At 43.3% G+C, this 27,471-nt stretch overlaps 1 protein-coding gene across 1 annotated transcript in view; it reads left to right on the forward strand.

Moving 5' to 3' along the window:
* The window catches only part of CECR2 (CECR2 histone acetyl-lysine reader), a 147,433-nt gene that overhangs the window by 37,397 nt on the left and 82,565 nt on the right, over positions 1 to 27,471 (forward strand). The gene's annotated exons all lie outside the window — the stretch shown is intronic.

The following is a 27,471-nucleotide window of genomic DNA, read 5'->3' on the forward strand; positions in this document are numbered from 1 at the left end:
CATTCAAAAAAGCATTATGCTACAGTGCACAATTGGTTGCCTTTTATTCAGCTGAGTATTGTATACCACACAGTACCTGGAAACATGCCACAGAAGGCAAGCAGAACTGTGTGCAGACGCTCTTTAGGCACACCAGGCATTCGATAGCCATTGTTTCCAATGGGGAACAAGCTCTGATGTATAAAGTGTGCTGCTTATATACCTCCCCATAGTGCTTAAAGCTCTCTCTGGTCAGTTTACAGTTTAACTATGCAGGCTACACATTCCCAGTACACGTTGCTGTTATACTGAAACAGTGACATCTACGTTGGCTTGGGCATGTTGTGAGAATGGCTGATGGTCGGATTCAAAAAAAATCTCCTGTATGGAGAATTAATGCAGGGAAATTGGCCCAGAGTGAGACCACAGCTGCGATACAAGGAGATTCGCAAGCGGGATCTGAAGGCCTAAGGAATGGACCTCAACAGATGGGAAACCTTGACATCTGAATGTTCAGCCTGGAGGCAGGCGGTGCATCATGGCTTCTCCCAATTTGAAGAGGCCCTTGTCCAGCAGGCCAAGGCAAAGAGGCAGTCCTGAATCCAGCAAAATCAATCTGGACGGGACAGATTGTATTTGTCTTCAGTGTGGAAGGGACTGTCACTTTTATAATGAATTAACGACAGGTGGGTTTCCCTGCAAGGCTGTACACTGGACTCACCACTTTCCCAGGGCTGGTCTGAAGCAGAAGAACTGGTGGAGCAGCAACAAGACAGAAGACCTCTCCCTGTTGGTGCTGCTGCCACCACCGCTGCCTGTAGAAACAAGGAGAGGCACCAGCGGGGAGGAGCAGGGGGCCACCTCCAAAGAGAGGAAGTCAAGCACGGCCACTGGCTTTCTGGAGAGGCTCCCTGCTACCAACTCACTCACTCGCTCACTACTCCACCTGTTGTGTGGGCATGTAGGTTGCTGGGCTTTGGCATTGCCCTCTCTTCCAGTTACATTGGGAAAGGCATTTTTTCCTGTCTCCCTCTGCCAAGAGAGGGAGGAAGCTGTAATGTTCAGTCCCTGCTGCTGATACCAGAGAAGGGAAGTACCTGAGGGTCAGAGTACTAGGTTAACTGAAACATGAAGAAGGGCCTGGTCTCCCAATTTAAGGCAGGGCCAGCAAAATGCTCGACTTTCATACCCTGCAAGAGCCAAAGGGAGCCTAAGCTCTCCCAACAATGGCACAGCTGCCCCATATCTATTGCCTCCCTCTCCCTCCCGGACCACTTCTTCTCTTAGTCCAGCTGGGCCTCGTCTTTCCACCACCGCTTGCCTGCCTGCCTGCCTGCCTGCCTGCCAGTCTGGTCTGCAGAGCACTGACCTAGGTCTTGGTGTTCTGTGTAAGGATAGGCGGCCACTTCCCTCAAATCTCTTCATACTCCTCATCAGTGTCTTCATATATGTAAATGGATAGCACCTTTGCCTTCTGTTACAATTAAAGCAAAGCAAAAAGCAAAGCGTGCTGCTTATATACCGCCCCATAGCGCTTCAAGCACTCTCTGGGCAGTTTACAATTTAATTATGCAGGCTACACATTGCCCCCCCCCCAGCGAGCTGGGTACTCATTTTACCGACCTCGGAAGGATAGAAGGTTGAGTCAACCTTGAGCCGGCTACCTGGGATTTGAACCCCAGGTCGTGAGCACAGTTTTATCTGCAGTACAGCGATTTAACCACTGCGCCACGAGGCTCCTCCAAGAGGAGCTTGGAAGCGCTAGTCTTCTGTTACACAGTATATGTATCCAAGGCTTAAGGAGTTAAGAGGGCAGTATCTGTCTTGACTATTTCCAGTATACATAGGCCAGAAAGTTTATGTCATCTGTTCCTGAAGTGACTGACTCTCAGCCTAAGACAGGGGTTTCTGAACTGCAACTCCCATAATTCCTAGCCCACCCAGCCAATAGTGAGGAGATTTGGGCCTAACCCACACAGCCAATAGTGTGAGGAGAGTTGGGCCTAGCCCACACAGTGAGGAATGTTGGGATTTGCAGTTCAGGAACATCTGGAGGGCCACACTTTGCACAGGTCTGGCCTAAGAAGACAGTTGGGAAAAGCCCTCTCCAACTTAGCTTGAAGCTACTTAAGAGTGCTCTGAGGGAAAGCAGAAATGAAGAAGATAATACCAGGGAGTTCATGACATCAGTTTCCGAAAGAAATGTCAGTTGCCCTGGGAAAATTCTGTTGTATATTTTGAAATATTTGTTACATTATTTAAAAATTGATAACTATCATGGGTGCCTTGTAAAAAATGTGGCATATAAATGCAGTGCATATGTGAAAATACTGTAGTCTAATTTCTGGCCTGTTTTGCTAGTATTATTGCTAATAATATTTAAAAAACAGGCACAGTCAAAATTATAAAAAAATTGGTGTAGTATGCATGCTGTTCCTAATATACTGTAGCTGTTTTTTGTAGCTCTGATGGTGTTATTTCTGAGATCTGTAACTGCTTATAGTAGTGTGTGAAATTCCTTGATTTTGTTCCCAAAGCCCCAATGATTACGGAGACCATTGAAGTGTGTTTCATACACAAGCAAGGGGGCTTCCGGTTCCGGCTCAGCCAGGCAAGACGCTCATGGCTACGCAGCGGTGATTTTATCTTTATTTTATGTAATTTTATATGGTTTTTATAGCTTTTGTTTAGTTGAAGTTCCTATTCTACTTCTTGGCTGAAGGCATGATTTTAACCTTGGTAAAAGTAAACACAGAGATAATGACCACTGGAGCTGCCGAGAGATATTAGAAATACCTCTGTACGACAAAATTACACAACTGCAGCCTTGGGAAGAAAACAGAAGAAAATAACACCGCTATTGCGGACAGTAAGCACCTGCTTGAATCAAGTCTGCAAGAAAAACATTTACTTTGTTTAAGAAAAGCCATCTGCCTTCGGGGGTTGTTTGGCATACAGCAGGGGCTGATCCGCTGACTCCGTCAATCTACAATTGATTCACAGTGAGTAAAAGTCCTCCAAGGAACGGGTGGAACAACCTGCCCTTTAATAGTTTATGCTTAAGTGTTTACCGGAGCTAAGAAGTGTTTTTATACAACTACTACTGACTGTAACTGTGAAACCCACATTCTTCTCCCTTTGAGTGGTAGTTTGCACCTGCAGAAGTAGAAGGGGAAACTAAATAAGCTTAATTTGTGGAGTATAACTATGGTCACCACTAGGACCAAAAAAACCTATGGCAAGTTAAAAAAGGCTCCCAAAAAGCGAAATCAGAAATCTATAGCAGACTTCTGTGTGGTCTCAGATCAACGTGAACATGTACCCTCCTATAATCAAAGGCCGCTGAGGGAATTTACATCAAGTACCCCACTTACTACGGACAATGTAGGCATAAGTAATGGAGAGACATACCAGGGGGCTGCAGTCGGAACTCCGCACTCCGGAGGAGAAATCGGCAATTGGTCTCTGGACCCAGAACTCCTAGAGAAGGCTCTCTCTGCCTGTATGGAATCATTCTATAAATACTTAAATCTATCAACACCTGGGCCTAAGGAGAACCATATGGAAGGAACAGTAGGCCCCCAAGATGCCCAAGGGCCCGAGAGTGAACAAACTAGGATTATTTACACCCAACTACGTGATCAGTGTCTCCTCTCAGCTAAATCCAACCAGACAATTTTCAATAATCTGCATGATCTAAAGAAAGAAATCGCTGATACTAAAGCAATACCACAATGCATTGCTGACATGATAAAGTTGGGGATTTTAAAAGCAGCACCCCCCTCAAACCCTCAGAATACTGAACAGAGAGGACTTCAGGCAAAAAAGGAGCTGGGTACAAAAGATCAAACACACAAAGATAACTCCCTAGCCTTTAAAGGTCAGAGTTACCCACAGTTATCAGAAAAAGCAACTCAGGACCGAATGCCCATCTCTGGGAAGACCCCAAAGGCCTGGGCTGATCCATATGAGCGAAGTGAGGACACAGAGGACGCAGAGGGACCTGACCTAACATCCTCTAATCTAGAGCTAATAACCATAGACGAATGGTGGGGAAACACCCCAGAAGAACCCAATCCCCAGCATCCACTTGCTGTGACAACATGCAAGGAAAATATACAGATTAAAAAACCCCAATGGTCAGCAACCTCAGACAATGAAGGGTCCACCCCTGCTGAAAGCCCATCACTCAAGCCTGTGAACCACATCACCATCTACAACTGGCCACTAAGAAAACCAAATGGCACCTGGGCCTCCAACTCAGAAGTATTGCGGACAATAACAGAAATTCTGGGCAAGGATTGGGATGCTCAAATGAACACAAAATGTTACTGCATCTATCCCAGCAAGCCCGGGCAACTAAGAGGCAGGGTGCACTTGATCTTCGCCAATAGTGAACAGGCCCATCATTTTTGGAGCCTGTTGTACAAGTTTGAAAAAATAGCAGTATCATTCAAATGGGGAATACATACAACTTACTCAAATATCAACCTAAGACCGATCACAAAATTGGACACCTACAAACTAACAAATACATCCAGAGAAATTCAGGTTCCAGAACAAAGAGATGGCCCCACAGCCGCTTCCATAAGGAAGATAACAGCCGAAAACCCTAGCTATGACCTGTACAGAGATAGGGCTGAAGCTTCCACCATTTACAACAGATCACCTTCCAAAACCAAATCAGATGGCAGAGGAAAGGAAACGCAGATCAATGTTGCAACCTTCCCAAACAATATCCCAATTAACAAGCCTCGTGATCTTACAAGCAAAATCAAAAACCAGAGTAATCAGGTGAAAATGCTCTCAAGGCCAAGGCATCTTTCAAAAGGTATTACATCCTCCAGAAAAAATAGAATATACCATCCATACAAAGAGAAGTTACATCCAGCCTGCTCGATGGGAACTATTTCCGACTCCACCTCTGAGTGGCATATGAGCAATAGATATGCCCCTTTAGTAGCTTATCCCCAGAACTGACTATTGGAAGGCAAAAAATATAAACATCTTAAGAAGCCTTTGTCCAGGAATATTGCATGGGGGGAAAACAAACAAAAAGTCCAACTCCACAAAGATACCACAGTTCCAAACACAACAACGACTACCTACCTGGGTAGAGCTGAAAGATATCCCTTTAGCAGAGAGACACAAAGAAATCAAAACATTAAAGACTGGGCCCGTAAAGATTATCCTTTCCCCACACCAGTTGCTCCCCTCACCTACAGAGGATGTCAGTCATCAGATGTATCCCTGCCTGCTCTGGAGAAGCTAACGTTATACAAGGAAGGGAACCCCATTAAAATGCTCTCTGCCACAAGAGGGGAAATGACCCCAAAGGCAGAACAACTGAACATTCAGGAGCGAAATGAGGCACCAGACACTCAAGAATCGCGGTGTGCTCCAGAAAGCAACCAAACATCTGCATCTAAAATTGAACTTTTATCATGGAATGTGGCAGGTTGGACCAGATGTATCTCCCAAACCCATGATACTCCTTTCCTTCGTAGCAAATATGACATCATTCTTTTGCAAGAAACTTGGTCTGACAGAGATATAATTCTAGATGGTTTCAACTCTTTCATGGTAAAGGCAATCCCAGGGCGCGGACCGGGGAGACTGAAGGGGGGACTGAGCATCCTGGTATCAACAGCTCTGAAAGTGAAATCTACGATGAACCCCCCCCGAGACAGCTGGCCATGGCAGTAGTACTTACAGGAAGTATGAAAACCCTATTGATTATTAACATATACTTACCTCCCACATCCAGAAAAGCTGAAACAGAAGGAAACTGGACAGACCTTGAAAACTATGTAAGAGAGCTTATCATGGAACATCCGGATGCTTTGGTCCTGACTGGTGGGGATCTAAACGCCCGTATGGGACCAGATGATGACTATCTGGGAACCAAATTTAAGATGATAGCCAACATAAGAAATGATAATGTGGGGACCCTGAATCAGGAGAGGGTATCTAAGGACCAACATGCAAATTATGCCGGGGCCTGTCTGTACAAATTTGCCTACAGACTGGGCCTCTCAGTTTTAAATGGCACAATCACAGGTGATACTCCAGGAAAATATACATTTATGGCAGCAACTAAAGCTAGTACAATTGACTACATCCTGGTGTGCAGGGGGCTCCTTTCCATGGTCAAAACTCTCCAAGTACTTCCTTACATGGAGGGGGATCATTTCCCCCTACATCTAAGTTTCCACCTAAACATCAGAAATTTAGACACAGAACCAAGATATCATACTGAAATTACAGCACTAGAAAGAGTGGGTTGCCGAGTAAGATGGTCACCTAAACTGGCACAAAATTTAAAACAACTTTTAACTTCGAAAAATCTGATTGATGCCCTTAATCCAGTAGGAAGCCAGACAGTCCACTGGAATCCCATAGATAAATATGAAATTCTCCTACAACAATTACAGCCACATCTCGTCCATTCATATAGCAGAAACGTTCAGAATTCATATAACCGATCCAAACCTTGGTTCAACCAAAGCTGTAAGGCAGCAAAACAATTAGTTAATCAGACATACCAGGAATACCTGAGAGCAGAAGACCATGTCAAAAAAGAGGCCCTCCTAAAACTATTGGTACATAAGAAAGAATACAAACAGCAGATACATCACAGTAAAAGAGAACACACGAGAGAACTATGGAGGAAGGTGATTGAAGCAGCAAAAGCCAAAAATCCATCCCTTTTCTGGAAACTAATCTCAGGCAGACTATCAGAGCCCAAACACCCATTATCCTCTTGTATTCCACCAGATAAATGGGTATCCCACTTTACAAGTATGTATGAGGATGTCATTGTACCCCCTTTTCCAGTAATGCTTGGAAGCACTCCCAAATGGCCCCCGGTGACCCCAGGTGAAATAATAGCTCATATAGATCAGTTAAAAAATGGAAAAGCCCCAGGCCTTGATGGCATCCCACCAGAACTCCTAAAAGAAAACAAGACATGGTGGGGCTCCTTTCTAGCACCCCTCTTCACCCATATTAATGACACAGGCCAAATCCCAATATCATGGAAAACGGCCACAGTGGTCCCATTTTATAAGAAAGGGAAAAGGGAAGATCCAGCCAACTACAGGCCAATAAGTTTGCTGAATATTATAAGCAAACTGTATGCAAGGCACCTCCTAGACAAACTCCTGGAGTGGCTCGAAGCAGAAAATATCATTGGGGCAGAAAAAGCAGGCTTTCAGCCAGGGAGATCCACAATAGAACAATGCCTAATTATACAGCATCTTATAGAGAAATACTCAGCCAAAGGAGTAACATCACTCTATGCCGCCTTTGTGGACTTTAAATCAGCATTCGATTCTATATCGAGAACACACCTCTGGGACAATCTATCAAACTCATCTATAGACAAAAGACTTCTATATCTAATCAGGGCCCTACATGAAGAAACATACCTGAGAGTCAGGTGCAGCAGACAGGGACACCTCACGGAATCTGTGCAAACGCACAGAGGTGTTAGGCAAGGCTGCCTACTGGCACCAGCATTATTCATATTTTACATAAACGACTTATCAAGCTGGCTTAACACCGCCGATCTCCATTCACCTAAACTTGAAGATAGAACAGTGCCAGCCTTACTCTATGCTGATGATACAGTAATTCTATCCAGAACCCCCATAGGGCTGAGGAGGGCACTTAAGAAGCTTGCCTCATACTGTGAATATAAATCATTAACGATTAACTATCAGAAGACCAAGATAGTCGCCTTTGGACAGAGACCCAAGAGTAGGTCATGGCAAATAAATGGACACAGTATCGAGCAGGTGAACAGCTTCAAATATCTGGGGGTAGTATTACAGGCCTCAGGATCTAGGCTTCAGCATAGTAAATTTGTGGCTGAACAGGGAGAAAGATCGGCAAATAGTATAGTAAAATTCCATCTCTCCCAAGGAGGGTCCTTCATATCAGCAGCCCTCAAATTGTATAGAGCAAAGGCATTAGCCCAGCTGCTGTACGGCTCATTCATGGGGCCACCCAGTTCTCACTTCGCACCACAAGAAATAGTCCAATCCAAATTCTTAAGAACTATACTCCAGGTCCCAAGATGCGTGTCAAATGCAAGGATAAGGCTAGAAACAGGATGCTTTAAAGTAGAAGCCTGGATTAGAATTCAATCTATATATATGTGGCTAAAGGGACAGTTAAATCCAAAAGGCCTATTTTCCTTGTTATTTAAAGATAACTATCAATCTAAGTGGGTTAAATCGGTCCAGGGCTACTTGGGGAAAATTGGCCTCTCACCTCAGGCACTTATATCCTCTGGAATAGAGCAGGCAAAACAAATAGTTAAACAAAGAATAGAGGACAATGAATATCAATCAGACCTTTCTAGCATCCAAAATATGGCAGCAAGGACTTACATCAAAAATTGTATGGTACCGGCCAAATACTTAACATCTTTGGAAATTAAAGGAATTAGAAGAGCCTTTACCCTGGCAAGGTGTTTGGCCCTCCCCTCTGCTGTACTAGAAGGGAAGTATAATAATACCCCTTTTGCTGAAAGGTTATGCTCCTGCCACCTGAGGGAGATCGAGACCATACAGCACATGTTCTTCACCTGCCCATTGTATGAAGCAGTGCGAAAAGAGACTATAACCCCCTTAATAGATAGATTGACAGGACGTTCGGAGGGAAATAGGCTAGAGTTCCTTCTCTCAGATGTTGATGTCCAGATCACCTGTCGGGTTGCGAGGTTCTGTGTAGCAATTCTTCGATTGCGAAAGTTAAATACCAATTAGATTGCCGTTCCCAGTTGTATGTATGCCAACATGTTCTAATGGAATACTGAAAGTTAGAAATTTTAAGGTTTTATAAGGTTTTATACTTATCTGACTGGTCTAAGGACTGTAAATAAACTATTGAAATTGAAAATACACAAGCAAGTTATTTCCATTGCCAGGTCTCTGTACTTTGTTAGTTTTTCCAATTCTCCCCCCCCCCCCCCGAACTTTGGCATCCCCTGTAATTGTAATGTCAATGATCCAGGCATTTTTTCGTTCTATTACTACTATGTCTGGTTGTTATTCTCAAGGTGTCTGTCAGTTTGGATCTGGAAATCACATAAGATCTTGACTTCCTCATTTTCTTACACCTTCTCTACCTGATGTTCCCATGGGTTTTTGGAGGCCGGCAAGTTATAGTTTTTGCATAATGGCCAGTGCTCTATTTTTGCCACTTTATCATGTCTAACTTTGTAATATGTATGTGCAATCTTTGGACATTCACAAATGAGGTTTGACACAGTTTCATCTTTTTCTTGGCAGAGTCAACATTTGCTGTTAGCACTAATTCCTTGAATCTTAGCTTTCATCCCGTCGGTTTGGAGTGCTTGTTATTGTGCAGCAAAAATCAAACCTTTGGTTTCTTTCTTAATGGTCCCCAGTTTTAGCCATGCCCATGTTGAATTATTGTCATGCTTCCCATCAATATTTCTCAGCTGTTGTCACCAGAACAACATAAGCTGTGTGTATTACACCAAGACTGTTATTATACTTTCTAAAGGGCAGCGTAAAGTTAATCCAGTTGTGGTAGCATTTAGACAACAGTAGAAAGGAAACACTGGTTCTTCATCGTGGTCTTCTGTGAATACACACAAAATGGGTTAATCCAGTGCCAGCGATGGTCCTCTCGGAATATTCTAGAGCTTAAATAGAAAAAGAAACAAAGTTTAAGGTTGCCTGCACTGCGCATGCTCCGCCCACCCTGGCCTCAGTTCCATTTCTCCGCTGTGCGAACCAGAACCTCTCGGTTTGAGCTCTGTCTATATTCTGCTTTTTTACGGATTTTTACAGTTTTTTCAACTCTTTGCGCATTCCTGACTACCCCTATATCTCCTGCCCTGACTCGGTTTGGTTTTTTGTGGACTTTCGCTCGGATTCCCCATTGTTTGGTTGCCTTTGGATTTTTCCCCGCCATTTTTACCAGCTATTCTGTAGGCAGGAAGAATTTACTTACCATCTTATGTCCCCCTCCGGGCCTTTCAGCCGATGTGTCGTCTGTGACAGAAAACTACCTTATCACGACGAGCATGATCACTGTCTTTACTGTTTAGGGGAGGCACATTTGACACAGAACTCTAAGCATTGCGAAGCCTTCACTAAAGCCGCTTTACGAGCTAGGCAACAGAGGTTGCGGTATCATCTGTGGGATTCTACCCTGTCTTCTTCTAAACCATCTTCAATGGAGCTCCCTTCTACTGTTACTACATCTTGTGCAGAATGCAGCTCCCCTCAGTTACCTGCTACCATGGCCTCTGGAAAGGAGAAGCCCGCAAAGAAAACCGCAGCGGCTAAGAAAACGTCTACTTCCAAAGGAACAGCTTCCAAGCCTGCAAAGCAAGCAAAGGCAAAGGACTCTGTAAAGACCAAGGAGACTCTTAAGACTTTGCCACCCGTATCTGCCTCTGTTCCCTCACTGCTATTATAAGATTCGTCCAGGGACAGGGAATCGCTGTCGGAGGTAGCCCCTTCGCTCCCTCCCATACAGTCCGAGTCAGTTCAGGGTCTGAGTGTTTCGTCTCCGACCCCGAGTCAGCTTGCCAATGTCACTGCAAGCTTGGTTTCTGCCCCTCATAGCCCTGTGTCTACTCGGCGGGCGTCTCTGGCTCATTCCGTCTCATCTGCGGCTTTGAGACCGAGTTCGCCGCCGAGAAAGCGGACTCATAAGTCTAAGCATATTGCAGTGGATCGATGTCAATCACCAAATAGACAAGTTGTTCTTCTCCATCGACGTTCTCGGCGTCAACATAGATCACACTCCAACGATTTGGATGGAGATTATTCAGACCGCAAAAAATATCGATGTTGACATAAACGAAGATACTACTCTCCTTCTTCGTCATCCTCAGATCGGCATCGACGTCGACGGAGGGTCGAATGTGTATGCTTCCTCTTCTTCTACCTCATCTCCACTAAGAAAGCGTTGACATCGAAGACATCTCAATGTCGAGAAACCCTCAAAGCCTTGCCAACTTATTGGGAGACCTGTTGAGCAGGCTGTAGTTGGGACCTCGACATCGACAGCTGTGTTACCACCTCAGCAACCAAGACCTGCGAGGTTCGACATCGTAAAAGACATCATTCTCCTTCGTCGGATAATGAGGCTTCCTTTGCATCTAAGGATTCGGCGTCCGATGAGGAGATGCCACAACAACCTATTGCTGAAGACCTGCCAGAGGGTGAAGTTGTGGGGTCTGACACAGGCAACCCTCACGCCTCTTCTCCGTCAGAGGATTTTTTCCCTCTTATTCACAGATGTTATCTAGACTGGCAAAGACTCTTAAACTACAGGTGGATGAACCTACCCCTCCTGAGGAGGACCTTATATTTGGTGACATTAACAGTGAGAGATCTCCTCCACCAACCCTCTCTTTTCTACCAGCTCTTGTTAATATTATTAGAGAGTTTTGGGATCAACCATCTACGACTCCCTCTTTGGCCAGACGCATGGAGAATCTTTATCGTGTCAGTGGTACTGATACAGTGGACCCTTGACTTACAGACGGCTTGACTTACAGACTTTTTGAGTTACAGACTTCTCTGGCCGCAAAATTTAGGTTTGACTTGCAGACTGAGATTTGACTTACAGACCAGAAAAAAACCAAAATGGAACAAAAACGGCCTGTTACGGGATTAATCAGTTTTCAGTGCACTGTAGGTCAATGGAGACTTGACTTACAGACTTTTTGACTTGAGAACCGCCTTCCAATACGGATTAAGTTCTCAAGTCAAGACCCCACTGTACTAGATTTCTCCTTAAGCACCCTATTCCTAATTCTTTGATCGTTGAAACTAGCTGCACGAGGCCCACAGGCAAATCTCACGTCACTCCGACTAATAAAGAAGGAAAGAAGTTGGAGATGCTTGGTAGAAAAATCTATTCACTTATTGCCTTTATGATTAGAGTGGCAAATTATTCTACTGCCTTAGGAGCTTATCAGAAACAACTATGGCTAAAAATTCTTCCTGGCTTAAAGATGTTGCCTGAAGATGTCAGGCAGGGATTCCTTAACACATATGAAGAGGCGCAAACTGTTTCCAAGCATCAAAGAATTGCTACGAGACATTCAGTCAAAGCTGCCACTAGGATTTTGGTGTCAGCTGTAACACTTCGAAGACATGCTTGGTTGAGGGTGCTAACATTCTTGACGATGTTAAGACCAAGGTGGAGAATTTACCATTCGATGCCTCTGGTCTTTTTAATGAAAAAACTGATGGTCATCTAGAGGAACTTCACAAAGCTAAGAAGACTGCCAAGTCTTATTATATCCAACCACAGCCCAAATATATCAGTGGAGAAAGCACCACAATCAATATTACCAGTCATTTCAGCAATACAAGCCTTTTAAGAACCAGTCTCAGTCTAGGTCTTCACAGGCTTCTTCTTCTAATATTACTTACTGTCCCCATCAGGCTCAGAGACGCCAGTCCTATAAGCCTCTGGCCAAAAAGTCTAAACAATATCTTTGACTCTATCATTCTAGACATACCAAATCCCACAACAAGATTACAGCCTTTTCTGCAAAACTGGCCCAGCATTACAAGAGACTCCTGGGTATTAAACATTGTTCAGTTCGGCTATTTTCTGGAGTTGATAGAATATCCTCCTCTAGGGCAGGTAAACTATACATCGTTCGACCCTGCTGTAGAAGAGGAGGTTCTATCATTGCTACACAAGAACGCCATTCAAAAAGTCCCCAGAAGAGACATCGCAAACGGCTTCTACTCAAGATATTTCGCCGTCCCCCAAACACTTACCTTTGTCCTCGTCGATTCCAGATGATCACGCTGGAGTTGATAATCCATCTGTTGAAAAAGAACAATTGGTTTGTGGTCATAGACCTAAAAGACGCTTATTTTCGTATCACCATTCACCCCAGTCATCGGAAGTTCCTCAGGTTTTTCAGGACAGAATTTACCAATTCCTGACCCTTCCTTTCGGCCTGGCGACGGCACCAAGGACATTTACAAAGTGCATGGCGCCCGTGGCAGCTTACCTGCGCCTGAATCGAATCCAGGTCTATCCATATATAGACGATTGGTTGGTGGTCTCCAGATCCAGGCATCAAGCCCTGAAAGACACAAGGTTCATTCTTCATGTTCTACGCAAGTTGGGTCTCACAGTAAATTACAAAAAGTCTCATCTTGTTCCATCGCAAGTTGTGGACTACATTGGTGCCAGGATAGATGCCACCAAGGGGCGTATACTTCTACCAAAAGACAGAATACGGAAAATACAAAAAGCCCTCAGAAAATTCCATCCAGGGGAGTTTGTCACAGCGAAACACACTCAACACCTGTTAGGACTCATGGCCTCAACGACCCCCAGGTTGGCTCATGCACGATTGAAACTCAGATCCCTTCAAGTGTGGTTCCTATCGCTATTCGACCCCTTGAGGGATCCTCAGAAGAAAAAAACTTCTAGTAACTTCAGAATTGGCGAAACAACTTCAAGGGTGGAATTTTGCTCCTCATCTGCAAGTAGGATGACCTTTCCGACCACTTTGTCTAACTGTCCAGGTACTACAGATGCCAGCCCGATGTCTTGGGGTGCGCATTGCGGGCATCACTGCAGACATGCGCTTTGGTCAGCACAAGAACGGGAGCTACACATCAATCACTTGGAGATATTAGCCATCATGAAGGCGTTCAGAGCTTTTTTGCCTCTGGTACAGGGTCGAGGTGTGCAGGTAGTAATGGACAACACCACGGCCATGTACTATCTGAACAAACAAGGAGGCACACGTTCAAGGTCCCTGCTGCTTCTCACGGTGATTCTGTGGGAATGGTGCTATCGACATCATGTCTTTCCAGTGGCAATACATGTGGCCACAGAGGACAAGTTGGCAGACAAGCTGAGTTGTCTTATGTGGCAAACACACAGATGGGAGCTGAACAACAGCGTATTCAACGACCTGTGTCATCGATGGGGCACCCTGGTGATGGATGTCTTTGCCACTCAGTACAACAAGAAATGCTCCCTATACGCCTCCAGAGCCGGACGAGGCAGGAACTCTGTGGGGGATGCTTTCATGACACGTTGGAATGCAGACCTGCTGTACCTGTTTCCCCCATTTCCTCTGGTACAAAGGACATTAGTGAAGCTTCGCCAAGAGTCGGTGTAGGCCATTCTTATAGCACCTTTCTGGCCTCGTCAGCCATGGTTTCCAATGTTAAGACACATGGCCATAGATTTTGTCAAGCTTCCTCTTTTTCCTGGTCTGCTCACGCAGCATGGGGGGAAAATATTTCATCCAGAACTGGACAGTCTTCACCTGACCGCATGGAAGATATCCTCGAGATTCAAGAAGTCTTAGACAAATCTAAGAAGCCTTCTCGTCTCGTCTATACAAATAAATGGCAAAGTTTCTTGCAGTTCTAGGGGCCTGGTTTCATCCCCTGTTTCCTTATCTACTTTGTTAAAGTTTCTACATTACCTTTTCGACTTCAATTTGTCAGTTTCCACCTTAAAAGTCTACATTGCCGCAATTGTCTCCTTCCAGCCTCAGGACTCTACTGCTTCCCGTCTGTTCTCTCACCCTACTGTCAAAGCCTTTTTGAAAGGACTCACAAATTTGAGACCTCCAGTTAAACCTCCAGTACCTCAGTGGTCTCTGCAATTGGTTTTACATGCCCTTACGCGTCCACCGTTTGAGCCTATGGCTACTTGTGATTTAAAATCTCTTAAATCCCTGTTTTTGGTGGCCATTACTTCTGCTAGAAGGGCTAGTGAACTGGCTGCTCTTAGAGCTGATCAGCCTTTTCTACAGTTCTTCAAGGACAAGGTGGTGTTACACACTGATGTCTCCTTTCTTCCTAAAGTAGTTACTGACTTTCATCTAAATCAGCCTCTGTTGTTACCTACTTTGTTTTCAAACCCTGCCACTGACACTGAACGCATGCTCCACACCTTAGATGTAAGAAGAGCACTTGCCTTTTATGTTTCAAGGACTAAAGAGTTTATGTCTTCCAGTAGATTTTTCCTATGTTATTTTGGAAAGAAGAAGGGTTTACCAGCATCATCTTCAACGCTCTCCAGATGGCTTGTCTCTACCATCTCATTGGCCTGCGAACTTCTGCACAAGGTCCCACCTGAAGGTCTGTGAGCTCATTCCACCAGAGCCGTGACCTCTTCTACAGCCCTCCTGTGAGGTATTGATGTGCCTGACATCTGCAGAACAGCTACGTGGTCTAATGCCTCCACTTTCGTCACTCACTACAGGCTAGACCTGAGGGCAAAGAGAGAGACAAGTTTCGGGAGAGCAGTGTTGACATCCATCCTTCAGTGACAGCCCTCCTTCCGGTGAGTTAGCATGCTAGTCACCCATTTTGTGTGTATTCACAGAAGATCACGATGAAGAAAGACGGGTTACTTACCTGTAACCATGGTTCTTCAAGTGGTCATCTGTGAATTCACACAATCCCGCCCGGCCTCCCCACTATCCATCACTGATCGTGTAATACTCATGCTTATATTGAGCTCATGCTCAGATGCTCGTGGCGGATAAATGGAACTGAGGCTAGGGTGGGCGGAGCATGCGCAGTGCAAGCAACCTTAAACTTTGTTTCTTTTTCTATTTAAGCTCTAGAATATTCCGAGAGGACCATCGCTGGCGCTGGATTAACCCATTTTGTGTGAATTCACAGATGACCACTTGAAGAACCATGATTACAGGTAAGTAATCCGTCTTTATTTGCATCATTTGGTAAAAAGGATGATCCAGGGGAAGGGAGTCCCTTTTAACCATTTAAACAGCAACCCCCAACTTAGTGCAGGAGTTTGAGAGTGGTTGCATTTGGTAGAAACATGCACTGGTTAGATGAAGGTGGATGAGCCTTGCGCCCAAACCCCTCCCACCACCCCAGGCCTTGACTGCTGTTGTACAGAAAATCCAGCGGCTGTATAGAAAATGCACAAAGTTGCAAAACATTATCCTCCCTCCTTCATTCAACCAGGTCTCTGTAACACAGGCCAGGTTGGTGTGTACAGCCATAGTCAAAGTCTGGATGTTAGTTTTCTTATCCTTAACAGCCTCTTCAACCCATGGGGCTTGCCAGCAAAGCTATACTGACTATTTGAATTGGAAGATGGCTTGGGGGCAACCAGCACTCATTGTGCCATTGTTGAATTGATATCATCTGACTTTTTATCTCCCCCTGACCACTATATTTGTAATGGCTGCTTCCAACTCTCCCAGCATCCTTCATCCCCTGCCCCATTGGCAAACAAAGACTTTATCACAACAAAGTTGGACAAGCACAGAACATGTCAAATTAGTCTCTTCTTTCATTCTCTCTTAAGGAGGGTTTCTGGCTTTGGCCCCTGTGGCTCTCCCAAGGGTTATCCCTTTGCGTGAGCTATGGTTTTATGTACTCCTGCACCAGACAGGCAGACTCCAGATTCCTCACAGTCCAACTACAAAGTGGGCCTGGTGCTTCAGGCAGGTGGAGATCCAACAGACAAAATTTCTGCAGAGGTGGAAGCATGTGGGCCCTGCCTTGAGATATTCTCCCCAGTGATTTTTTTTAAGCAGGGAAGCAGTCAAAAGTGATATGTTCCACCTTTAACCTGATACAGACCACTGTACCACATACTTCTGCTGCATGACCAAATGCCCCTTTGTAAAGATTTGCAAGCCTCATTCCTACTACCAAGGCATGTTAAGTTATTTTAATATGGGCTTGTTGAATGACCCACATTATGCATGTCATAACTTATTTTGCTTACACATTTTGTTTGACATCACAGGAATTTATCATAGATTCTAAATTCTAATCTTGTTCCTTAGGCACAACTTTCTTCCTGGCTCTGATTAAGCGGAAAGTGAATTCCTATGAGTATCCTGATTCTTCTCTGAGCTGTTGTGAAAGAGCAGCAGTGTTGGTCACTAAGCAACAGTGTTGAGCCCTGTTTGGTTTTATTTTACTAGCATCCTGTCCTGAATGATGGCTCAGTGGAGCAAAGCACTACGGTGTGGCCATATAGAAACCCGAGGAAATGTTGAATTCCAGTTGGAATTAAGAGGCCTGCCTGAGAATGTTAAAGAGTTAAGTCAAATGTCTAGAGGAATACTTCAAGTGTTTCTGGCAGCATGTGAAATTATCTTCCTGATATAGTTTAGATACTGAATGGAGCAAAACATTTTATCTGTATGCATAAAAGTTTACTTTTTAATTTTATTTTAGTGTGCAGCTTATGTTGCATCTCACTAAAAGCAAAGCCAAAAAAAAAAAACCCGTGTGCTGCTTATGTACCACCCCATAGCTCTTTAAGCATTCTCTGGGCAGTTTTCAAGTTAAAATATGCAGGCTACACATTGCCCCCACACACCCCAGCGAGCTGGGTACTCATATTACCAACCTCGAAATGGTAGAAGGCTGAGTCAACCTTGATCTGGCTACCTGGGATTGAACCCTTGGGCCCTGAGCACAATTTTGGCTGCAGTACTGCAGTTTAACCATTGTGCCATGAGGCTCTCATTACAACTTATGGAATTTATTACAATTTATGGAATTTATAAGATAAATTTATAACATAAATTTCATATCTTGAGCACCTTTCCATAATTTATTTGTATTTCTTTGTATTTCTTCTAAATTCTGTGGCACCTTGCTTTCAAACTCACTGTAATTTCTTAAATAAAATTAGCTGCTCTTTTGAAATAAACATTTAATGTTCATATTTTTGCAGTCATGTATGTTAATTCGGGATTACTTTGATAAAATAGAATGTGAATATATGAGCAAGTACTTGTTCTTAAGTAATCCTATTGCTTATGCACACTTTTGTTGTTGTTGACGTTTAGTCATGTCAGACTCTTTGTGACCCCATGGACCAGAGCACACCAGGCCCTCCTGTCTTCCACTGCCTCCCAGAGTTGGATCAAATTCATGTTGGTAGCTTCGATGACACTGTCCAACCATCTCATCCTCTGTCGTCCCCTTCTCCTCTTGCCCTCACACTTTCCCAACATCAGTGTCTTTTCCAGGGAGTCTTCTCTTCTCATGAGATGGCCAAAGTATTGGAGCCTCAGCTTCAGGATCTGTCCTTCCAGTGAGCACTCTGGGTTGATTTCCTTTAGAATGGATAGGTTTGTTTACCTTGCAATCCAGGGGACTCTCAAGAGCCTCCTCCAGTATCACAATTCAAAAGCATCAATTCTTCGGCTGTCAGCTTTCTTTATGGTCCAGCTCTCACTGGTCTGCCTGTCTCACTTCCATACATCACTACAGGAAAAACCATAGCTTTGACTATGCGGACCTTTGTTGGCATGGTGATGTCTCTGTTTTTTAAGATGCTGTCTAGGTTTGTCATCCCTTTCCTCCCAAGAAGCAGGCGTCTTTTAATTTTGTGGCCGCTGTCACCATCTGCAGTGATCATGGATCCCAAGAAAGTAAAATCTGTCACTGCCTCCATATCTTCCCCTTCTATTTGCCAGGAGGTGATGGGACCAGTGGCCATGATCTTAGTTTTTTTGATGTTGAGCTTCAGACCATTTTTGCTCTCTCCTCTTTCACCCTCATTAAGAGGTTCTCTAATTCCTCCTCACTTTCTACCATCAGAGTTGTATCATCTGCATATCGGAGGTGGTTGATACTTCTTCCAGCAATTTAATTCCGGCAGGATTCCTCTAGTCTGGCCTTTTGCATGATGTATTCTGCATATAAATTAAACAAGTCAGGTGACAATATACAGCTTTGTCATACTCCTTTCCCAATTTTGAACCAGTCGTTCCATATCCAGTTCTAACTGTTGCTTCCTGTCTCACGTATAGATTTTCAGAGGATACATAAGGTGGTCAGGCACTCTCATTTCTTTAAGGACTTGCCAGAATTTGCTGTGGTCCACACAGTAAACGGCTTTTGCATATCTGCTTGAAAATTGCAAACATTTTAGTATAGCATTTTGAGTCAGAATAGGATGTTTTTTTAATGTGTGTTCTTTTATCCTCATGTGCATGAGTTAGAAACTACAGTCAGCCTGGGCCTAAAATGAAGAGCATCCTCACCTTATTTCTTTCAGTTGGTCAGGGAGGTGATGTTTTGAAATAGGATTATAGCATCAAGCTCCTGGCTTTGGAGCTACAGCCTGTTCACCACATTGCCAATGGGCTTAAAAGCTTAAGAAAACTCCCACTAGGTACCCAGGAAGCCTCTTAGTGTAGAAGTTGGCAGCACTGTGGGCTCAGCTGTGCTGTATTTATCCCTCTGCAATGTCACTTAAGTGAACAGTGGAGGTACTAAAGTGGTGATGCTTCTGGAAATAGAATGAACTGTTGAGTGTTTTTTGATTTTTTTTAAAGTCATGCTGACGCGATTTGTAAGTCTGTGACAGGAGTCACTTAGGGCTGTGTAAAGCAGTCTGTGCTGTGAATGCTGAACTTTTTTGCCACTCGTAGAGAACAAACATTCTTAGTAAGCATGCAGCTCTGTTTTTCCTCTTTAAACAAGAAAATCAGTATGCACAACAAACTTGTGTCTGGAATCCTGACCCTGACTTTTAGCAGAATGGTAATTTAAGTGAATATGATTAAATAATGTGTCTGTGTGTTTTGTATTCTTGATTACACAAACCAGGATTTCTCAGCACAAATTCACAGTTTTATTGAGTCTGGGCAGATATAATGTGGAAAGATTAAATTCTCATTTGTCTTACATTTAGGGAATAGATGCTAATTTCAGATCCATTCTCTATAAAATGAACAGTTCCGAGTGTAAGGTATTTGATCAATGTAGCTTTTATAGTATATTTGTATGAAATTGTGGTGATTTTGAGTAAGATATATATTTGTAAATAAAGTATCTAGGAAGTAATAGTTCTAGAATCCTGCAGAGCTCTAGTGGGGGGGCAGTATGTTATGTATTTTGAATCTTGATTATTCATCCAAGTTCTGTACAGTAATTTCAGTGAAACAGTCATATGAAACCCCAGCAGGGATCCTAAGATTTACCTACAGGAGATTTTATTCTGAATCAGGGCGGGATAAAAGAGGAGACTGGTATGTCCTTAAACGACCAGTGCACTGTCAATGAATACAACTGGCTGAAATCCTGTTGTACAGCTCTATGTATGCAGCAGGAATGATGTCACGAGCAGTGGCAAACCACTACTGATTAAAGACCTCCTTTGGCAATTTCAGGGTACACGTGACTGTTGCATTGAGTAGGAGTTACATGTAACCCAAAACTACCAAAAGAAGCCTTTAACCAGTGGTTATTTGCTGCCACTTCTGTCATTCCAGTTGCATGTGTAGAGCTGTGCAATAGGATTTCAACCAGTGGGGGAATGTGTTTGGGTCAATTACAACGTTCATACCTGTTGTAAATAAAGTTGCCTTTATCTGGCTTCATGCTGAAGTGCTACAGCTACCCTTGTCAGAATAAGATCTGATAAACATACTGTACTTTAAACAAGTAAAAATAATTAATTAAATTATATGCACAGTGGACATTCTGTACCTTCTTATCCTTTTGGATTTACAACATGGCTCGTTGCCTCATTCAACCTGATACCCCTTTCAACCAGGAAGAGAGACATATGGATAAGCGGGATAGATCCTATGCTCTGGGGGGAAAGGGATTATTTAAAGGGTTGGACAAGACTATTAGTTGTGGTGGGAGAAAACAGCATGGTGTCCAGATGCTTTGTCTGCTGTCAATGCTGCCACAGAACTGACTAAAATACAGTACTGTATAGAGATTCTGAGTTCATGGATTCTCTTATTAGGTCTGGTACAAATTGAATGCCTTTTTCTAAAGCCTAAAAATGGGGAAGAAATATGTTTGAAACATTTTAATGTAGGGAAAAAGAGAATATTTTGTGAAAATGGAAATAGTTTTCATTCAAAAAAGAGTAGTTCACAGTGCTTCATTTTTAAAATCACTTTCTAATCCTTGATGATAAATACTATTGTATTTCAAAACAAACTTGTTTTCTCTCCCAATGTAGTTGACAGATTGCATATGAGGTGCTTCAGAATATAGCTGATTAATTTTCAAGTGTTTTAATTGGTATTTGATTGTGTGATCAGTATTTTTGGTATATGTGACCTATATAAAGAAGGGTGTAATAGTTCTTAGTACACATTTTGTGTGGGATGCTTGGGTACTATTAAAGTACTGTTGAACTATATAAACATACTAATTTGAGCATGTAGGATCATTCTTTAGTCACTTGTGGAAAACGCTTGAAAGCCCTATTATGGTTGTTATAAGTCAGTTGTAAGTTGACAACACTTAACAGCCTTCATAAGCATTGCCCTGTTTCATTTGTTTCTGTGTTGAAGGTGTACTTTTAAACATGGAATCCAGTTAAATTGAGCCAAAGTATGCCACTGGAAGAAAGTAAGTGAAGCCATTTTGTTCTGTTTTTTCCCCCTAATGATAGGAAAGATTTAACTTTTATTTTTCCCCCATTTTGCTGTACAGAGGGACTTGCTGCAGCTGTTTTGATTTGCCTATCCACTGTGAAAGAAGTATCACAATTACTTTGAGGCTTTTAGTTTATAACCTTTTTGTAATAAAGCTATCACCTCATACTTCTACTATAAGTCTCTATTGTAACATTATACCCTTGTTCTCATGCTTTCCAAACATCTTCCTATGTGTAGTTATAAAAAGGTTGAGGGAGGAACCAAATCATGAAGTCTGGAAGTAGCAGTGTCATTAAAAGGAAGCCGAAAGTGAAGCACATCTATTCCTCGTTTTCCTTGTGTCTGGCTCTTGATTGAAGAGACGAGTGTATAAGGAAGAGTGAAAAGAGTAGGTTTAAGATACCATCTTTTGGTGCTGCTGAACAATGCTGAAGGTTGTGAAAAGTTCTTCCCCTTTCTTCTGTGAGAAAGTTTCAGCTTTCTTAACAATGCCCAACTCCTTCAGAACTAACTGTTGTCAGGAGATGAAGTGCCAAGAAGCTATATCCTTGAAGAGGGCCATCGATTCAGTTTCCATTGGCTGCAAAGAGGGGTGTGTGTGTGTTTCTTGACTCCTAACTCTGATACTGTCTTTTGTCTTTTCTGTAGAGGCAGTTCAAATACAGAATTGGGGGCAGCAGCAGAGGGGCTTACAATTCAGGAAGCTATAAAGCACTTCAGTGTCTTATTGAAAGTGGGTAGTATATGGTCCTTTTGCTCTGCAATTGCCTACAAGGGCTGCAGGGAAGTGAAGATGATGGGAAATCAGAGAACCTTTTAACAGCAGCTGTGACAGGGGAGTGATGCACAAATGAAAGTACATGGATACAAGAGTAGACAATACCTTTATTAGACCATTAAAAAATTGAACAAACAGTGAGCTTGAAATGAAAGTAGCTTTGCCAAATTGCTTGCAAGGGGAATTAATGCAGATGGAAGCGGAGAGCACACTGCTCTTGGGATGTAGTGTGTACAAGGGACTACAATTCCTCAATCCCAGCAGGAGGTGAAGGCTGATGTAATATCAAACTGATCTGTAGAACTACTGATAGGCCAGGCTTTGCCTTGCCTAAATGTAAAAACAGACATCACACTGTACACATTTTTTCATATTTATACAGAGTAAACACTCTTTGATAATCAAGAAAAAATGTCTGAACTCCCCAGATTTCATTTAGCTGAAGCAAAGATCTATAACTCAGTGGGCAGTGTTTATTCTCATTTAAGTTGTTACAGTGAGTAGACGTGAGCACAATTTCTTACATTTCAGATCTAAAATTCTGTAGGTGGAATTTCTGAAGGTACGTGTCCTTTGTAAAGTATATTACATATACAAGAGGTGGAGTTCTGGTCTGTATGCATGCAAAGTGAGCTTGTAATATGTACATGTGTACATGTTTGTGTTTTATATGTACATGTTTGTGTCTAAATATATAAAAATTCCTGTACTGGATTGGATCAAAGGCCCATCTGGTCCTGCATTCTTTTCTTACAATAGCCAACTAGGTATCTGTGGGAAGTTCAGAAGCAGGATATAAAGGCATCATCTCTTTTTTTGTTGCTGAGCAATTGAGATACAGAACCATATAGTCTCTAATACTGGAGATAATATGTAGCTACCATGGCCCATGTTCCCTCTCAGCTGCGCACACACTTGCCCAGAGATCCATCCGGTTGAGCACAGGTAGCTGGCTTGCTTATTTCCCATTTCAAATGAAGCCCTTCCTACGCCCACGCAGACAGAAGAGGCTCCCATTCAGTGGGAGAGAAACTTAGAGGGAACGTTGACCATGACCCTTATCCACTGGGAGCCCCATCTTCCTTGATTTTTTTTTTGTAATGAACATATCTTTCTAGTTTGCGTATCAAGCTTTTAAAGTGATTGCCATGTTGTCATATTTAAAGTATAGAATACAGTGTGATTCAGTCATCTAACACAGTGGTCCCCAAACTTTTCCGAACTGCAGACCGGTTGGAGGGGTGGGGTCTGTGCGTGGGTGGGCAGAGCACCCACGCACATGCTTGAGTGGGTGGAGCGTATGCGAGAGTGGGTGGGGCACTAGTGTGTGCATGTGCGGGTGAGCATGCGTGAATGTGGTGGGCGGGAGATCTGTTTCCTTGCATGGGCAGGTGGGTGTGCACGAGAATGGGTGGGGCACCAGTGCCTGCATTCATGGGTGGGTGGGGCATCCATGCGTGTGGAGGGGCGGGAGATCTGTTTTCGCTGCCTCATCGTGCCATGGACCAGTACTGGTGTTGGGGACACCGGATCTAACACACTAACAGTGGCATGAAAATTCCGCAGATAGTTGACTATGTGGCATAAGTTATAGCTCTCTAGACTCAACTGGTTACAGTTAGATTCTGCAAAGGGGAACTTTGGTTGCTTGGAAGCAGGGGGACAATTGTGCTTTATTGAGGGAGCAATTTGAATAAACAGCCCATTCTCGGCACCTCTATCTTTTCATGACGTTGGACAGATCCACCACAGGTGAGAATATTCCATGGAGTTTGTGACATGAAGGGCATTATGCCTGCTGTCTGTTGAGCCAATATCAAGGTGAAGTACTGCTGAGGTAACTAGTTGGTAACTGCTGTGCTTTAAGCATTCAGGCTCCACACTAGATGAAGTTCAGTAAAGATTTTGATTTTGCACATATGTTGTGACTCTGTACTATGGAATGATAGTTGGAGAGTTAGCTGGCCTGAGGATGGTCACTAGGGTGAAGAGGCAGACAGAAATCTTGATGGGCTCAGGGACAGCAACCTCTCCTCCTCTGCTCACTCAGATTCCTTGGCAGGCCACCTAGACTAGACATGGGGATGAATAAAAAACCGAATCTCTATATTCATTAAAATTGCTAATTTGCTTAATATTCATCCCTTTGTATTTGTCAGTTCCACAGACCTTGGTGAATATGAAGGGATGAATATTTCTCTTTTTTTATTCGTCCCCCTAGGAAGGTGTGTGTATGTGCAATTCTGTGGTGTATGCATATTTCTGCCTGTGGCCTTTCCATTCTGCCTATGGGCCCACCAAACAGCTGATCAGCAGGCCAATGGACGGACAGCAAGCCCCATAGCCTGCCCTGTGCCCCTCCCTACCACCATCCACCACTGCCTGGCACTGCTGCCATCCATCACTTTCCAGTGTGGCGGCCTCCATTGCCACCGACTGCCATAAGGGACACTGGCTGCCCTTGCAAAGATGGTGTCTGTGGCTCCCCTTAGGGCAGAGAAGCCGCAGCCACCATCTTTGCAAAGGGCATCCCAGATTCCTTTACGGCAGGCCATGGTGGCTGAGGCCATGGCAGCGAATGGTGGTGGATGGCAGCAGCATAGGACAGTGGACAGTGGCAAAGGCAGTGTGGATGGTGGCAGCCGAAAGAAGGAGACAAAAGGGGCAGGTGAAACAGGCAAAGAAAGCAGGCTGTGTGGGAGGTGCTAGCCTTTATTTTTTTAAGACAGCCTCAGGGTGTCTTAAAAGAAACCCAATGAACCGATTCATGGTTTGTTGGTTCACGGAGACAAAATTTGTGGTTTGTCAACTTTGATGGACCACAAACTAGGATGAACCAGCATTTTGGTAGCTTGTTCCCATCTCTAGTCTAGGGAGTGCTGCTGAACGCTATTGGGTTATGGTGCATCATTCTTATGGACTGACACAGCTGTGCTTGGTGTTCGATCCCCTCCCACCTTTCCTTACTCTAAAATTCTACTGTGAATTAGATCCAGAGACTCTGCATTTGAAATGTGAGCATAGCCTCTCTGTTACTAGCATCAGCAATGGTGGTCTTGTAGGTGGCTATAGAGGAAATACAAAAGACTAGAGAAGGGGGTGTTTGTATCCGTAGACAAATATGAATATCTCCCTACAGGTGGAAATAAGTGTCCACTCACCATTTGGCCGCTGCCGTGGGTGCAGTAGCATCTTCCTATTGTGCTGTGCTCCGCAATGGATTATCCACTGTGTGACCTGGCAGAGAAGCTTGTCATCCTGCCTCCAGCCGGAGGGTGAGTGGACGGTCCAGCTCCATAGGGCAGGACCCTCGTTGTTTCCACCTACTGGGAGATATTCGTATTCATCTATGAATACCCCCATCTCTACAAATGACCAAGAATGTGCCTGTTTCTTTTCTATTACTATGGCTAATTGATTAAGGAGCTGTCCTGAGGCACTCATACTGTGTGTTTGAGTCCTAAAAATGGCATTCTTTTGCCTGTGACATGCAAAAAGTGAATGAGGCTCAAATTTCCATATACTTTCTAATCCCGTGTTTTACAGCAGCCATTCCTAATCTGGTGTCACATGAATTCCTAATCTGGTCCAACCCATGAATGTGTTGGACTGTAACTTCCTTCACCATTGTTCATCATATCTTAGGAAAACTGTGTACTGTCTATGTTTTGCCCAGTGAATTATGTGGCTGTATGTTGTGAGTGGGTCTCTTCTTCTTTCTTCATGTGTATTTGTGCTCCAAAATAGTGGTTGTGAGCAGCATACGGACAGTTTCTTCCTACCTTTAGGGCTGGCAGGGGTCTTGCATATAGAAGAATCATTGTTGGCTGAACCACTGTGGCCAATGGACTGAAATAATGTTCTAGTTTCACTTCACATATGAGGTGTATGTATGTGCATACACATACTTTCGCTTTCTTCATGGATATAGGCAGCAATTGGCATTCAGTTGTTACATGGTTTTCATTGTTTCTGATGAGGTGCTTTCCCTTTCCCCTCACATGTTGAATGTAGATATGTGTCCATCCTTCTGGCACAATTCTATCCACAGTTTGAAAAAGTAGTTTTTTTGGGTACAGCAATTCTGGAGTTAAAGTCCAAAAAGTAACCTTTTTGAGTTCTAGTGGTGCTGTATCCTTTCTCTGTTCAGCACAGTTGTCATATGTAATTGCTCCATTACTTTAAAAAAGAAGTATGTTGTTTTCAGATTGTTTGTGACACGGTGTTGGAATAAAATGCAATTAAAAAAACAAGGAAACAGTAGGAAAGGAAAGTATGGTATTCTGTTGAACAAAACTGACCAACAAGAAGGCTTCTTTGAGATATTGCTGTAGTTTTTAGGAGTACTGAAATAGGAGCGCTAAATGCAAAAACACAGTGAAAGAGGTATTAGCTATATTTTAGGTTTCTTAGTTTGTAATTTTTATATTTCTAATGTGAAATAAGAAAATAATAGATTATCTGTATTCTGCAGATTGAGCAAGTTTACATTACATTGAGATTTTAATATTTTGATTTAAGTAAAGTTATGGTGGAATTCTCGGTGTGGTGGATAGAGTGATGGACTAGGACTCAGGAGACTTGGGTTCAAATTCCTGCTCAGTCATGGAAACGTGTGTGTGCGTGCGTGTGTGCGTGCGTGTAGCTATTGTATATATTTTACAGTGAATGGTTGCATCTTAATTAAATAAGAATTTCCATTTCAGTATATATTTACAATTGAATAACATTGTCATAATGGTTTCCAGTTGGTTTTTAATTGTAGCTTTTACACTATTTTGTTCCTTAGCATTGTTTTAAATTAGCAGAGTAATTCTTCTCATAAAAATAATTGATCATTGTCTCCACTGTCATTGAATAACGTTATAGAGACAATTTATTTGACCTGCTTCTCTGTTATTCTTAAACATATTTTGCAATTGGAAGAAATCTCTTTTAGATTTGTAGTCAGTCTGATTTATTTTTTACTTTTAGATTATGTTCACCCAGTAGATAAACCTGATCACTTGGAACTATTCCCAATTAGTATGTATCAGGTGACTTAATGTTCAGATAACTATTGTTACCAGAACAGAGTTGGAGATTCAGTGAGATGCCCAGAGCACATTTTACTGAGTCTGAATTATTTCCAAGTCTACTATCTAACAGTCTGAAACTACCTTCATGCCATATCCATTCTAGCCCTGCTGCAGGCCCTGCTTATCCTTAGTGAGGTGGGTACCCTTGATGTATGCAATAGTGTTTTCCCAACAGCCATTGTAAGACTCCAAGGGATTTAGTCATGGGGAGGGGAGGGAGAGATGTTAAA

This window comes from Pogona vitticeps, chromosome 5, assembly GCF_051106095.1.
Source record: "Pogona vitticeps strain Pit_001003342236 chromosome 5, PviZW2.1, whole genome shotgun sequence".
Taxonomy (NCBI): domain Eukaryota; kingdom Metazoa; phylum Chordata; class Lepidosauria; order Squamata; family Agamidae; genus Pogona; species Pogona vitticeps.